The sequence below is a fragment of the Rosa chinensis genome, chromosome 2, assembly GCF_002994745.2.
Source record: "Rosa chinensis cultivar Old Blush chromosome 2, RchiOBHm-V2, whole genome shotgun sequence".
Lineage (NCBI taxonomy): Eukaryota > Viridiplantae > Streptophyta > Magnoliopsida > Rosales > Rosaceae > Rosa > Rosa chinensis.
The window spans coordinates 56,277,150-56,293,930 of NC_037089.1; the positions used below are offsets into that span (position 1 = coordinate 56,277,150).

The 16,781-nt window shown below is 38.0% G+C and overlaps 1 long non-coding RNA gene and 1 pseudogene across 1 annotated transcript; both read left to right on the forward strand.

The window, feature by feature from the left end:
- Positions 1–4,493: 4,493 nt before the first annotated feature.
- Positions 4,494–6,170, forward strand: LOC121051749. Its single transcript, XR_005806799.1, has 4 exons — positions 4,494–4,975; positions 5,403–5,455; positions 5,624–5,789; positions 5,954–6,170. It is a non-coding gene; the product is annotated as an uncharacterized LOC121051749 (long non-coding RNA).
- A 6,143-nt stretch (positions 6,171–12,313) lies between these two features.
- LOC112184576 lies at positions 12,314–14,675 on the forward strand (annotated as a pseudogene).
- The last annotated feature ends 2,106 nt before the right edge of the window (positions 14,676–16,781 follow it).

Genomic DNA, 16,781 nt, shown 5'->3' on the forward strand with positions numbered 1-16,781 from the left:
AACATGATATACTATCGTTTCATGATCAATGACACCACATCAACAGCATGGTCAAACGCAAGCACACATAATTATTCATGCATGGTCAATTCATAAATACTCTTTTATATATATGGCCTCAGGTCTCTGCTTAATGGAGCATGACCTACTGACACACATGCATACAGTTAATTGAGCTCATACTTCTAAACATATATATTATGGGCAGCAGGAACGTATACACACATGTACAGGCTACTGCATGCATATATCAAAGTGATTATCTCACTTGTGCCATTTGACTAGTGCATTTACATATAAATGATGTCATCATTGCTATGTTCCAATTATCATTGCACATGATGTTGCTATGTTCCAATTATCATTGCACATAATGAGTTCGGTTAAACACAAATTTGACATTCAAAATGGATGTATATGCAAGTTATTTGTCATCAAACACTACATTTGCTTATACACTTTGCTTACAATTTTATCAAAGTACATATGCAAATTATTGATGTTGATTTTACAAATACACATATTAATCATCTATTTTGTTTCAAGGAAATTCAACTATTTCTACTGAGCATTCAACTAGCAAATGATACCTCAACTACGAGTTGATGTACATTATCGGAACATCTTATCCGCCAAAGCAATAGAGCGTCATGCTTGGACAACTCCAACATGATTTGGGTACTTCTATCAATTTCAATTCCAATCGACTCCAAATCGGCATAAGATAAGTAACTATACCTCAATACACGCTCTTGCAATTAGAGCTACTACCATGCCAATACCATGCTTTATATATTCCAATTATCTTTAAGCAAGCCTACAATATACCACATTTGATATACATTTACATGCTTCTATGACTTTAAGCATGCTTATACCATTTATCAATTTAAGTAGTACATATACTATACGCAAAGCCATGCTTCAGATGTCTCCATGATCCTTAGGCATGTTTACAACAATGCAAATGTTATTAGCAACATTACTAGTAGTACATGCTATACACATGCCATGCTTAAATCAATTTAATGTGACACTGACTTAAACAAACTATACCACATCTAGAAACTTATGACACTTATGACTTAATTAAACATGCTCGAATAACGACTTGCTTGGGTATCGAGCATGGCCATGACTTGCTTAGGCCACACCCCATATGCTCGTACAGCGCCTACCCGCTCAACTACACTCAACTTGCTCGAATACAACTTAACTCGCTCAAACATATCCAACATGCTTTAGTTAAGCTCTAGGTTCACAATGCTTCATAGCTTTCATCAAGAGCTACTCCCAAAATTTTATGTGGACACCCATGACACTTGCCACTATCCATTATGCATGTCACATAGCAGTAAGATCCATATATTATTACTTGATATACTTATTTGTCATTGTTCATACAATTACAAACTTTACATATACTATATGTAAACATATGGTCTAACCTCCGGGCACCATACTTTGTCTACGACCAACCGCCATGCGATAAGCAGGCAACACCTCATAATGACAATGACCGCTACGCGGCATTGTAGTCAAGTTTTTCTCCTCCAGGAAAGAGTAAAGGGACCGGTTAATGCCAATTGATCCGACAGTTAACCCCCGATGCTTGGGTATCAAAGATTAGGATTAGGTTCGCTACCTAATGCCCACTGCTTTAACGCAGCTCCCCTCATCAAAAAAAATTCCGACCATACGGAGATCTATAGCCAGGAGTGGGGGACTCCTCGGAGGGCCTAGCAGGGGCCCACCCGAAAGGGCATAAGCATTCGCTCCGACCAATTCTAGATGGATGACGCACTTGCACTAATTATGCTAGCAATACGGCATAAAGCTACGCTTTGGTATCAACCCTACAAGAAAACCATCCTTCTGGAGACTTCGGGGACTTGTACATACAACCTAGCATAATTAGCAACGGTCACGCTCATGCCTCCGCGGCACCCCCCCCCCCCCCCCCAGTTTTCTGCTCATACCTTTACGGCAACCCCGAGCTTCTGCTCACGCCTTCGCGGCAACCCCGAGATTCCGCTCACACCTTCCCGGCACCCCCGAGCTTCCTGCTCATGAGCTTTCCGCTCATGCCTTTCCATCACCGCCGAGCTTCCCACTCACGAGCTCTCCGCTCATGCCTTCCAGGCACACCTGAGCTTCCCACTCACGCCTTCCCGGCACCCCGGAGCTCCCCGCTCACGCCTTCCCGGCACCCCCGAGCTCCCCTCTCACCCCTTCCAAGCAACCCCGAGCTTTCCGCTCACGCCTTCCTGACACCCCCGAGCTTTCACGCTCTTGTCTTCCTGCATTCGCAAGTTTTACACTCACATGCCCTCGACATAACACATTAATGGAACATTGAATTCTTCTACCATTTGTCGTTTGCAACAAATCAAATTCTTTTCACGTTCCATTAATACGAGCAAAAACCAATCAAACACAAGCGTTCGCATATTCATCATTCACAAATTACAAACGCTTGCCTTCATGGAACTCATGCAACTTACACCAAGCGTAACCTCGTCAACTCGGCCACGTTCGTTCTCTTGCGAGCACCACGCGCATCATATGCAATCCGTATACTCATTCTTAGTATGCTCAAACAACCATATGCATTCACGAGCCTATACGTCATATACGATCATACTCAACGGCATTCTCATGTATACATCAATATGTATCATGCACCTCATACATTCATATATGCCAATGCATATCAATGCAACTCACATACGTTGCCCAGTACAACAAGCATTCTACATTTGCGCGTTTTTGTCTTTGCAGGTTAACGAGTCCCTTCTTGCTTACGGAGTTCGGGGACTTGTAGGGGCTAGACGACTCTTGAGCGTTACTTATGCTTGTGATATCATGTTTATAACTCCCCAACCACGAAGCTCCTCTTACTTGGGGAATTCGGGAACTTGTAGATACCTCTCACTAGCATGACTAATTTGCTATCTCACCAAGCATAAGTAACACTTTCTTAAGGGGCCCACAAGCCATGGTGGGGCCCAACCGAGACATGCATCCCGTAGCCCGATGTCCAAGCTACTTCACTGTAGTCGGAAGCAACCAATACCTCGCCGGGAAGCCACCTTCCCAGCCTTGCCAACATGCCTTCACAATATGGGTTTCTTGTGTGTATGTGTGTGTCTCTCTCTCTCTCTAAAAGCTAACTAGAGTCTTCGGTTCTAACGTTAACACAAACAAATGTTTGCCTCTATCCACTTTCCAGGCATCATATTGAAACGCCTCTATGGATTGTTTGATATCATTATAGACAAATTTCTTTAGCAAGAAATTTAGAGATGGATAGTTGTAAACAAGAGTTAACTTGTATTGATGATACTCAAATTTACAGTCGTGAATGACAAATTGGCCACTAAAATAATTGTTCTGGCCATTCTTGCAACGTGGGTTGCAGATGTGTCTCCCGTATATGTCAAAGCCACCGCTAGGCCTTGAAGCACTGATGAAGAAATTCAAGCTGAATTGATCAATAAAGCCACAAATTGGCTTCTGTAGACCATAACTTAATTGATAATTAAGTTGGACATGGCTTAATTGATTAACTCCACCATGATGTCTAGCATGGCCAGGCTAAATTGATGATAGTAAGGTGGGCCCTGCCCTTGATCCTTTGCATGATCATGATGACGTCCAACCACCATATTCCATCTTGATTGCTAATTAAGTGGGTCATGTTGACCATGCTCTTGACCCTTTGCATGGTCATGATGACGTCTAGCCACCATATTCCATCTTGATTGATAATTGAATGAACCAAGATTTTGACCATCTCCTTGACCAAGATGATGTCCAGTAGCCGAATCATAATTAAATTGCACATGAACTTGCTCCTGTTGATCATAGGAATCAACATGGTCTGCACCTTGCCCCCAATGCATCTGATTAGTAGCCACGTATTTGGCTTGATCAGTGGAGAAATCAGCTATCTGTTCAAAAACAATTTTCTTGTCAGAGAAACAATTTTGTTGATCCTCTTCTTTAAGTGCAGCCTCTATGTAAGGTTACGACTCACCAGCGGGCAAGCTGATTTCTTCTTCAACAGGCTAGACGAGATGAAGGTTTTTGTCCTTAGATTGATCGCCTCCTATAGGAAATTCAATTTTAGAAACGCCATCTTTGCTTGTAGCTTCTAGATTTTCCAAGAAGTTTTCTTGTTTGTGTTGATGGCGTCAACCTCCATGATTCGCTTTTGTTGTAGAGTGTGTTCATCAGCGATACCTCTAGCATGTAGGGGTGGGTTCGTGAAACCGAAAACCGAAAAAAACCGAGCCGAAAGCCGAACCGAAGCCGAAAAACACCGAACCGAACAAAAACCGCACCGAAATGAAAAAACTGAACCGAACCGGTAGCATGTCAAAAACCGAACTGCACCGAAAAAAACCGAAACTGGTCAAAACGACGTCGTTTTGACTTTTGACTTTAGGGTTTCTAACTTAAGCCTTTTCCGCGACCTTTAGTTATTTCAGTCTCGCCTCTCGTCTCTCGTCTCTTACTCTCTCTTTCTTCTCTTCTCTGGGCCGCCTCTCTTTCTTCTCTTCTCTGTCAATTTCTCTTCATCAAGAAGGACTAGATCGATGTCCAAGGAGCAGATCAGGTTGATGAGTCATCGGGTTTCATTTGAAATCCAAGTATGGTGCCATGGTGGTTGACGAAAGAAGAACCAAATGGATTTATTTTCTGAGATTTTGGGTATGACGATGCATGAAGACTTGTGCTCGATCAGGATCTCAATGGGGTGAGCTTTACACACTGCTATTACTACTTCGCCTTATACAATGAATCTTTGTTTGTTTGTTTGTTTTTTTTTTTTTGTTTTGAATCTTTGCTTATCTGGTTTTGATGTGATTGTTTTTTGTTTCACTCTTGCTTGAGTGTGGAGTTGATATTAATCTCAGGAACTATCAAAAGCAAAGCAAAGCTCTGTCCGATGCTCTCGGTCAATTCTCAGGTAATCAATATTCCCAAAACCTTTCCTCTTTTCTGATGACGACGAGGTTATAATATGGACGAAATTATGGATCTTGATGACTAAAGATTTGATCTTTTTGTAAATTGGTTCATGTGCTTCTTACAGTACCCAACTTTTTAACTTTAGATCTGGCTTTCATTTATTTTTTGTTTGATCTGATATGTTTTGGCTTTCATTGCTGGTTCAAGATCTATTGTCAGATTATTGCTTTGTTAAGGTGATTAACAGTATTTGTACTCATGGAAATGAACTTCAAGTCTTTGAATAATAAATGATGATGGCAATAGTGAATAATAAATCAAGTCTTTGTAAGCACTAAGCAGTGATGTATACTATATTTATAGTTTGATGTATTCATTGTTGTTGGTGTTATAGTTTGATGTATTCATTGCTGTTGGTGTTGTAGGGAAGAAGCCCGTAGGGCTATATTGCACCAGCTGGCTTTTTGTGGTTCGTGAGGTATGAGTTCTGATCGTCTCCTGCATATTCTTATTTGCATGGCTGCACTGATGTGCTTATTATTCTTATTTGCATGGATGCACTGATGTGCTTATTTATGTAGTATATTATGCATATATTGTGATTTTGAGTTTTTGACCATCGTTGTGCAATGTTGTGTGTGTGCAGAATAAAATGCAGGACTTGGATCTATTGCTTGAACATGTCACAATCTGAAGCTAATTGATCACCCTTTCTCATTCATCCGTTTTACTGTCCAACTCTCTGATCTCCCTTCCTTTTTTTATTGTTGCTAGGCTGGGAAAGCTATGATTGGCTGTTCTGAGGGCAGGAGGTATGTATATCTTAGTCAATTGTTGTTTAAAACTGTGTTTGTGTTGTGGCTCATATTTGGCATAGCTAGCTGTTCAAATGATTCTTTACTGGAGTTGGAAAATATGTGTTCATTTTACTTGGGTGTTGTTTTGCTGACCTTCAGTTATTAATTTCTGTTTGCAGGTGAGATTAGGGAAGAATGGTGTGGTGAATGGTTTGGAATTGGGTCCTCTCTCAAGACTTTGAGAAGGAAGGATTTGAATTATTGAAGCCTGGCATTGGAACCATTCTTATACCCATCTATATTTTGCTCTTTTTGTTGGTGTTGTATTTTTATTGCTGCTGTTTTTATCGTCTTAATGTTGTATTTTTATCGGAGTAGGACTAAAGTTGTTCTTATTGGAGTAGGCTCTAATAGGACCAAACGAAAGCCGATATTATCGGAGTAGGCCCTAATAGGACCAAATGATGCGTCAATAAGAGTAAAAAGAAGCTCTTGGGTAAATAAATATTTATAGAAAATCATTTTTATTTAAAAAAAAACTGATCTGACCCGAACCGGGCCGAACCGAACCGGTTGGTTCGGTTTTCGGTTTAGGATTCTCAAAAACGGAAAACCGAACCGAACCGAGGACATATTTGGTTCGGTTCTCGGTTTAGGGGGAAAACCGAACCGAAACAAACCGAACCCACCTCTACTAGCATGCGCTCTTGAATCAATCGCTGAGTGTTCCACCTGTTGCCTAGTTTCCTCAGCAAGCTGGGCCATACGCTGGTTGAGTTCACTTATGTGCTGCTCGGACTTCGAAATTTCTCTGTCGATATCAGCCATGATGATTGCGAACTATTATTCAATAGTTGCTCCCTCCGGGATAGGCGTAGGAACAAAGGCCTCTCTTGTCATGCCTTCCACGACATTGGTGGAGCTAGAGGTATTGACAACCTCGCTTGTTTGATGGGTAGTGACATTCTCGGCCCCAATAGCGGGCAGTTGACTTTCTCCCTATCCAGTTGACATGTCAGGTGATTGTGGGTTGAGAGAAAATCTTTGAGTCACTTGTTCTTCAGAAAGACCACGACAGTCTGCACGAGAGTGCGGGCTGTAACTGGAGGTCTTATGTTTCGGGAAATTAACGTAAACCTTTTGGTAAGGGTTTGTGCTTGACTTCCCAATGGTGGTGATCGTGAAGAAACGCTATGCAGGTCCCACTAGGAGTGCCAAAATGTTTGGCTCCAAAACCAGTCTGGTTGCAAACAGTCTCTTTTGAGCTTGCGCAGGCATGCCAGCATCATGGGGTACAGTCGTCGGCGAGTCCATTGACCTTACTTCTTTAAACGATGTGGACGAGGAGAGCAGACAAGGTTTTTCTCTATGCCTTTCGGAAAAGGACTTCTTGTCTTATGGATAAGGACTTGTGTTGTGATCTCTTGCGTCACCGAGTCGATACTCAATATTGTAGATTGAGCAGAGCAATCACTGGGATGTAGGAGAAAGCATGGGGTTTGCTAAAGCGTGACTTTAGCTTCGCTGGGTTGTGAGGGCGTTACCCTTACTTCGCTGGTTTTCAACTAAGTTGAAGGTAGGTTTGCTTCGGAGAGGCTTTGATAATTGTTAAGATTGATTGATTGAGAGAGTTTTTTTTTTTTTTTTTTTGTATTGCTATAGCCTCTATATATATAGGCTACTGCAGATTCACTTTCCAAATAGGAATGTAATACTATATTTTAGGCCACAGTTATTGGCCTTGAATCGAATCAAATCAAAACTCTTAATAGTAACTATCGTAGGCAATAATTAATAATTGTCCTCTATATGCGGCTAGAATATAGGCAAAGGTTAATTGCCTCTTGGAATTTTAGACGTAATCTTCTTGGATGCGAACAGTAAGATATGCACATATCTTAATTGCAAATATATCTTCGCGAGGACTCTGTAGCCATGCAATTATGTATAATTATATATAGGGTGCGGCTATTGTCACCCTATCATTTTCTTTATTCACCCTACTTGCTCGTTACTAGGCCTGAGATCGGTTCTGAAAACATCATTTTTTGCCGGAACCGGAACCGGAACCGTTAAGCTTTTTTCGGTTCGGTTACGGTGTTACTTTTATTAGGAACCGTTCACTAACCGAACCGTTCTGTTCGGTTCGGTTTTGACCTGTTTTCGATTCCTGATAAACTTCATGCAATCAACTGATGAACTTCAATGTTCCATCTCCAGAAATAATGAAACCTTGAACCAAAACAGAAGCAAAACAGTCCCAAAACATGGAACCAAAATAGAAGCAAAATAGTCCCAAATACTGGAACCAAAACATAAGCAAAAGCTGCAAAACAATCCCAAAACCTGGAACCAAAATAGAAGTAAAAACACAATGCAAAAGCAAACCGCAGATTGCAAAGTTGCAAACTGAACACAGACCACCGAATTAAGTGATTACCAAATTAACAACCACAAGTGCACAACAAATGAGTCAGAAATTGCAAATCATTGAATTGAAAGTGGCAAACTGAAAAAGTGAAAATCATTGAAGAAATCGAATTCGAAGCCATATGTTGATGATTTGGGATGATTTGGATTTGGGATTTAGGATTTCGAAGCACAGATGAACTGGGATGATTTGAGTTTTTTGAATTGGGGAAGAACAATTTTGACTTCGAAAGCTAGGTCAGGAATTGGGGATGAACTGAGGAGTAGGAGTTGTCGAGCTGAGGATCGAGTGAGGAACTGAGGACTGAGGTCGTGCTTGATCGAAGTGATGGAATATTAGGTCAAGTTACAAACAAAACAGGCTTGGGCTTAGGGAAATGGGGCTTGAATTAGTTGAATATATGGGCTTTTATTTGCCTAGGCCTCATATCTCGGTTCTTACGGTTCTGATATGTTCAAAAACAAGCGAACCGGAACCGAACCGGACACATGAAAACGGTTCGGCTCTTGAGAAATAACCTGTTTTTAATACGAAAAACCGAACCGAACCGCCGGTTCCGATTCGATTCGGTCCGGTTCTGCCGGTTCTCGGTGCCAAAGTCCCAGCCCTACTCATTACACCCTATATTTTAATTTTAATTATTAAATTTACTTATCTAACCCATTTTTCTTTCCAAGAATATCCTTATATGACATATCAAATTGAAAAAAATGTTTTTAACGAAAATCTCTCATTTAGTTTATACCAATAAAAAAAAAATATATATTAAAATTTCCTAATAAAATGATAATCTATTTCAAAAAATTAAATCATAATCTAATTTACCTTCAATTTTTTTTTTCAATTTCAGTGTTCTCTATTTCAATCATGTAAAAAGAAATTCAAAAAAAAAAATAGTAAGTCTAGAACTATAGCAATGAAGATGAGATTGATTTTTTTTTTTTTTAACTTTCGGTGTTCACAAATGATATTACAAAGATTTTGATAAAGTTAACACTAATGGAAAAAGTAATAAATTCAAATTTGGGTGGAGAAAATAAAGATTAATGTTATCCAATGAGAAATTAAGTAATCTTTGTATTTAATTAATTACTTATGTATTTATTTTTCCTCACATATTTGGATTTTAGAAAATTAGTGTACTTATTAGTCATTTTGCACTTAAGTAATATAGTGTTTCAATAATTCAAATATTTATAGGGTAAACTAAGAAAATGATAGGGTGGCAATAGCCGCGCCCTTATATATATATATATATACATACACACACACACACGCCTTGTTTATTGCAATTAAAGGTGATTGTTCCTTCCATGTGTTCCACGTCCATCCACCTTAATTGCATGGGATTGCTTACATATCATTGGTAGTGAATAAGCTGGTGGCCCACCTTGGTACTCCTTGCCTCACCATGCATGAGTCATCATATATATATATATATATATATATATATAGACACACACACGTTCCTTTTTTCACCACAACCAAGCATGATTGCATGCTTCCATATATATGCCATTGCACATTAATTGCATGGGAGATCATAATTCCTTGCATGGCTAGGCCACGTAACCTACTCCCTCTATGTAGCTGTCATCTTCCCTCTTGCACAATACGTGGTAATCAAGCAAATCATCATATTTAATTATCAAATATTTGATAATTACTAGTAAATAACTATGCCAAAAAGGCCTTCAGACGACAGAAGTGTTCTGTTGTCTGATTTTTCAGACGATATAAAAAAAATAAAAGTCTTGTGTTGTCTAATGAGTTTTACATTTTCGGAACATTGTGACCTGTATCTTTAAAAGCATTCAAACAACAGTTTTGTATTGTTTGATGAACAAAACAACCACAGTCTTTTTTAAATACTATTGTGTGAAGCATATTTGCAAGACTTATTTGTGTGGTCTGAATGCCCTTAAATAAGAAATATGAAGACTCGTATGTAGTGTCTTCTCTCATACAACAACAATTAAAGGTTGTGCTAATTTACTTTAAACGACAATTATATGTGGTCGTAAAGAGCATCAGAGGACAATTAAGTGTTATTCTAGGGTAGGTTTGTATGACATTTAAGTGTTATGTGAAAGGCTTTGAAATTATATGTATGTGATGTTGGGAAATGGTTTAGACAATAGATATCATATTCTTTCTGTTATGTCAGTGTCATTACGGTGACAATTTACTGTCGTTTAAGATTATTTAGACGACAAATATTTGTGGTCTGAATATAAAAAAGACCACTAATAGTACGTGTTTTATATTGTCTGTGAATACGTCCAATCACACTTATTTGTTGTTGTTATACACTTTAGCCAATACTTTCATCTAATTTATGTTGTTGTTTTGTCTTTCAGACTATAATTTTCTGTTGTCCCATTGTCATTGTCAAAAAGACAATAGACTTCTAATTGATTTTTGTGTTGTTTTTGTGTAGCTGCAACCACACATTTTGGTGTGCTTTTGTTGTAGCTTGCAATTTGAGATAACACATATTAGTAGTCCCCTGTTGCAATTGGCATGCATGCATTTGGAAATTAAAATTGCCTATTCATGAAACCAAAAAATCCACATCCCTAAATCATTCATTGCAATTTCCATTAATCCATCATTAATTGTCTCATTACACAAACCTAATCATGAGCATCAGTTCAAAATGGTCCATATCTACTAATCTGGACAGCCAGCAAAATACATGCATGCAGTACTGCAGCTAATAAACTAGAAGCACTACACAATCCGGGCAACCAAGTAAACAACATAGCAAAATAGCTAATAGTACTGCAAGTTTGACCCCAAGGTTTTATTGATCTTGAACTTGGGTAAATGGAAAAACTTTGACCCTGATATGAAGCAAAACAATAGCAGCGTGACACTACTGTGAGGGTACCTTATTTAGCACATCGATAGAGTTTGGAGCGTGATAGGTACCATAGTAATAGTTCCCATAGCTTCCAGGTGGAGTACTGAAGCTTGAAAATTTAATAGTAGAAATGGACTGCCCGTTTGTACACTCTAGGCTAAGTTTAGGCTTCTTTTGCTCTTTGAGTTTGCCTCAGTTCTTGGTTTGCCATTTCTCAACACGTGGGTGACTTTCAGACGGTCAATCTTTGTAACACTACTAGAATTATGTCAATAGATATCACCACTATTAAATCGGTCGGCATTGCACGCAATGTAAAAAGAGGTCTTAACATCGGTTTATGAAATATCCGATTTCTATTATGGTTATAAACATCGGTTGATAAATTAACCGACGTATAAACTTTCGTTCAAAAATTTTGAAAAAATGCAAAGGGACTAAGTTGAAAATTTTAGAAACGCAGGGGGACTGAGCTTTCTTTCCCTCCAACACTTCAAACTTTTTTCACTTTCTCTAAGACTTTCGAACCCTAATGACTCTCACTCCTTCCGAACCCTATCCCTCTCTCTCCCTCTCTCCCCCTCCCTTAAACCCAACCACCACCCCCCCCCCCCCGACTCTCACTTTCTCTCTCTATAAACTATGGAAAATATGATGAACAAGCTCCGGACCAAACCCCAAAATCAATGAAGATTTCTACAACGGTACCCTCCCCGGCGGCAACATCACTCTCGCTTCCTCCATCGTTATGCTTCTGCTCCTCTCCAAGGTCGTACCACAACATCCCTTATTCCTCTTTTCCCTTTCCTCTCTCTCTCTCTCTCTCTCTCTCTCTCTAATCAAAAAGGGGTTCTGAAATGCGCCGAGCCTTCCTCGCCGCCTCTAACTCTCCGATCCCTCTTCGACTTGGTTTATGAGGTACCCTTTCTTTCTCTGCATCATCTGCTTTGCGATCTCTTTGCCTTTGCTTCCTTTTCTCTTCTGTAAAGTTTGTTGCTTTTGATTACATGTTATTGGGTAACAGATTTGGCCCTTTATCTAATTGGATTCTTTCAACTATTTCGAGGGAAATTTTGATTCTTTCTCTTGATGGGTTTTGCTTGTATCATATTATTAGTTCAATTTATTGATCTTATCTTGTTGTATCCTATCTAATTTAGCTCTTTGAAGTTGTATTATTTGGTCATCACACAAGTTTTTGTTTGAAGTCATATTGGTTACTAATTAAGTGATTCTTTGCAGATGACAACAGCAATAGCTATTGAAGATGTCTGTAGAGAGGTAAAAATATTGAAAGCATTATCTGGACATAAGAATCTGGTCAAATTTTATGATGCATTTGAGGATGCCAATAATATCTACATAGTCATGGAGTATGCGTAATTTCTCTTTTAGTCTTATTCCTTCACACCAATTTATAGGAGTCAGCCTTGTTGGGACATCATTTGTATTGTTGTTTATGGTTTAGTTTTATGAACACACACACACACATATTAAGCCTAGTCTTAGAACTAAGAAGAATGAACACTTTTGTTGGCAGAAAAACCTGTTTTGAAATTTGATATGATTTTCTCTCATTTCTTTCACTTTCAGGTTGTGTGAAGGTGGAGAACTACTGGATAAAATTTTGTCCAGGTAGAATTATATTCTTTATATTGAAACTTGTGGTTGGACACTTTCAGATTTATGATTTCAGTTTGATTTATTCTCAGTAACTCCTTGTGGCAGGGGTGGAAGATACACAGAAGAAGATGCTAAAGTTATTGTTGTGCAAATTTTAAGTATTATTGCCTGTTGTCATCTTCAAGGTGCATGTTGTGCATCGTGATCTAAAGCCAGAGGTACAACTACATTCAGAGTTTCTACTTTCCACTACTTTCTTGCATTTGGATGGAATAGTATTGAAAGTCCCCTCCACATGTAGTTTGTTTTACATCTTCAGTTCTCGTCCGAACCTATTACCAATTACTCTTTTCATTTGACTGCTTGGCAGAATTTTCTTTTTGCCACAAGAGAAGATGATGCTTCCACATACTAATTTTCAATGAGGGTTATTGATTTTGGTCTCTCTGATTTTATAAGGCCTGGTAATGCTTCCACATACTATTTTTCTCGGCTTAATGTGTTACTGCACTTTGATTCATGCCTTGGACTTCTTTTGTATTAGTCTAATAGCTTCTTGCTTATATTAGTTGTGGTTGTAGTGTTTTTTTTTTTTTTCCCTCTGAAGCTCTTCTGCATCATCTATTGATCTGTTTATTTCCTTGGATAGTTTAGGAGTCTTTTTCCTTACATGTTGGCCATATTGTTTGAAAACTAAAAATTACCTTCTAGAAATAAATATACAAGATCTTTAGTTATCATTTTCACTTTTCAAAGAACCTTAGTTCTATTTGTGCAGATCAGCGCCTCAATGATATTGTTGGTAGTGCATACTATGTTGCACCTGAAGTGCTACATAGATCCTACAATGTTGAAGCAGATATGTGGAGCATAGGGGTAATAACATATATATTGCTATGTGGAAGTAGAGCTGAATCAGGAATATTCCGTTCGGTGCTAAGAGTTGATCCTAACTTTAATGATACACCTTGATCCACAGTGTCCCAGAAGCCAAAGATTTTGTCGAGAGGCTTCTGAACAAGGATCACAGAAAAAGAATGACTGCTGCTCAAGCTTTAAGTAAGTCATTTTTTAATATTCCATACAATCTTCAGTGGATTCATAAATAATTGATTCACTCTCTCTAGTACCTCATGGATTATGATATTGCACTAGTTTTTTCTGCTAGTTTCATGTATGTATAGTTATTTCTTTTTGATCTATCTGATGTCTTCACAGCCCACCCATGGCTAAGGGATGAAAGACAAGCTGTGCCTTTAGATTTAGTAATCCACAAGTTGGTTAAGTCATATGTTCGTGCCACACCTTTCAGGCATGCAGCAATGAAGGTAACATACATTCTCAATAAGATGTGCTTTCCTAGTTTCGCCAACCGCCAAGGAAGGTGGAAAAAAAGAAAAAGAAAAAAAAAGGTTAAAATTAAAGATAACAAGTTTAGCTAAGCCTGGTTTATTGTAGAAGTTATATATTATTGAGTGGTGCATGGCATGCATGAGCCACCTTTTGGGGCAATGTCTTTGTGTTTTCGGGTGTATGTTTGTGATTTTGGCTGGGATCCTTTCTAAGCACCTTCTTGTTGTTACAGGCTCTTTCCAAGGCTATGACAGAAGATGAGCTCTACTATCTTAGAGCTCAGTTTACGCTCTTGGAACCCAAACATGGATACGTGTCCCTCGATAATTTCAGAACGGTTAGTCATGGTTATTATATTCTCTTTTTGTGGAAAATGAAAGGAAGAAGCTTGCAATTTGCACAGCACTTGCATTCTCTCAGAAGCTATCAGGACTTACACTAGAAACGGTGTTAGTTGTTTAGGAAATCTGGAAAAAGTTGGTAATATTAGTTGTTTCATTTACAGATACCTATTATTAGAAAGATGGCTCTGCAAAAGTTGATGGAAATCTGCCGGTATTACTGTAACAAATGTTCTGAAGGTCACATTGCAATAAGTGACCACTTTGAACAAATTCCATGTAATTAGTAGGTTCATTGGGGTTTTATTTTGCCTTTTTGGTGAACTATCAATGATGGTGATTTTAGACAAAATACCCGAATATTCAAATCACTTTGGCCAACTGTGGATATTGCATTTTATAGCAGCAGCTACATATTTTGTGGACATCAATCCTCTCATTCCATACTGATGTCTATGTATAAAGTTTAAATCAATTATAAATATAAAAACTGATGTCCACTAAGAGAAATACATCAGTTCCAAAATCAAAATCGATGTCCCATTAACCACAGGAAATCGAATTATTATGTTGGAATCGATGTGCCACAAGCTAGTGCACATCGTATTTTAGATAGAGATCGATGTCCACTATAAGTATTGCCATCGATGAAGACAAGAAAACCGATGTTATGAAAATCTATGGACATCGTTTTTTTTCAGAGATTCAATATATTACAAGGCATTAGACATCGTTGTTTTACCAGAATCGATGTAGTATAAGATAATTAACATCGTTTTTTCCCTGGAATCTGATGTTAATGCAAGTAAATAGATCGGTTCATACAATATTAAACTTTGTATATTGAATATGAAATCGTGGGATATGAGGCAAATTAGGTGTCTAAATCATTCACAACAAGAAACGTTCATGGGAACCGAAGTGTGAAACAGTATCAGTCATCGTTTTTAAATGAATAACGATGTTAAAATGCATACTTGTGTTGTATGATCTATATTTCTTTAAGCATTAAAGGCAATAAGATGAGGGTTTAACAATATATAAACATATAAGTTTGTTATCATTTAAACGTATTTACATCGATTTATAAAGAGAAACCGATGTGTGTAATGATACTAGACAATTTCTCATCACCCACTAAGACATTGGTCGGGATTTTTTTTCTCATCGGTTTTTGGCCGATATCTGGGGGCATTTTTCTAGTAGTGTAACATCGCCAGCAAGCTCCTCAAATACCACCAACAGATTTTGGGATGGCTTGAGCCAAGACCTAGGAACATGATACCTGAAACATAGATAGAATATAGGAAATTAGTAAATAGGTTCTTAACGTACTGTATACTATATTTTAAAAAGTACCAAACTACACAAATTAAAAATTTACAGATAAACCCATCAAAATTTAAACATCAAGACTGTTCCTCCCTAAGGCTGCAACACTTCCTAACGAATAACCTGCAAGATAAAATTTGTAATTAGTTCTTATTCTAACAATTATATAGAAAATTGATAATACATTAATGCTCATAATATTCATTAAGGTAGCAAAGAAGACAAGCATAAACCAGATGCAGATGTTTATCAACCAGACAAGGATAAACCAGATGCAGTATAGATGCACACCAAATGATAAAAGTACATCTGTTGTTCAAATAACTCAAGTAGGAGACTCATGGCAGTGCATAAATCTTAATCTTATACCACAGAAGTCATCTCCTGTCAGTAGCAGCTGCAACTGCATTATAAATGAAATGGTCAGAAAAAAAACAAAAGTATGTCTAGTTATTTAAAATCAAGCTTTCAGGAAGAGAATGAGCTAAAAGGCAAGAGTCCTTAAATTATGACACATAAATGTATATTTTTCCCCAACTCTTTAATCTTGATGATTTAGTATACTTTGTCCGAATCACAAAAATGACAACTTCTTTCTGGTCAGATTGAACAGAAAAGGTCATTTCTAATACCAAGAACTACCAAAAGTGCCTGACATAATCTAGTCCATTACTCTACAGGTGTTTGGTGTCCAACCAAAACCAAAATAATCAGAATAACAATGAAAACTTTCACTCATGATCCTATTGAACTAAAATCAGACCAAAACAAGACAAGTCAAACAACAGGAATACTTGAGCATATCATAGTAAAATTTCAATATCTAAACAATACAAAGAATCAATAAAACGTCATCCAAATCATAAAGTCCTTAAGTGAAACATGTATAGAAATTAAAATACATGTAGGAAGTGAACTAAGAGACATGAGCAGTGCAAGACCTTAAGACGTTGCTGGAGCCAATTGAAGTTGCTTCAATTATCTCTTCATATTTAACATCAACCCCTGCAAACTATAATGAATTAATTTAACTAGATCAACAAGGTCCTCACACAAAAGCA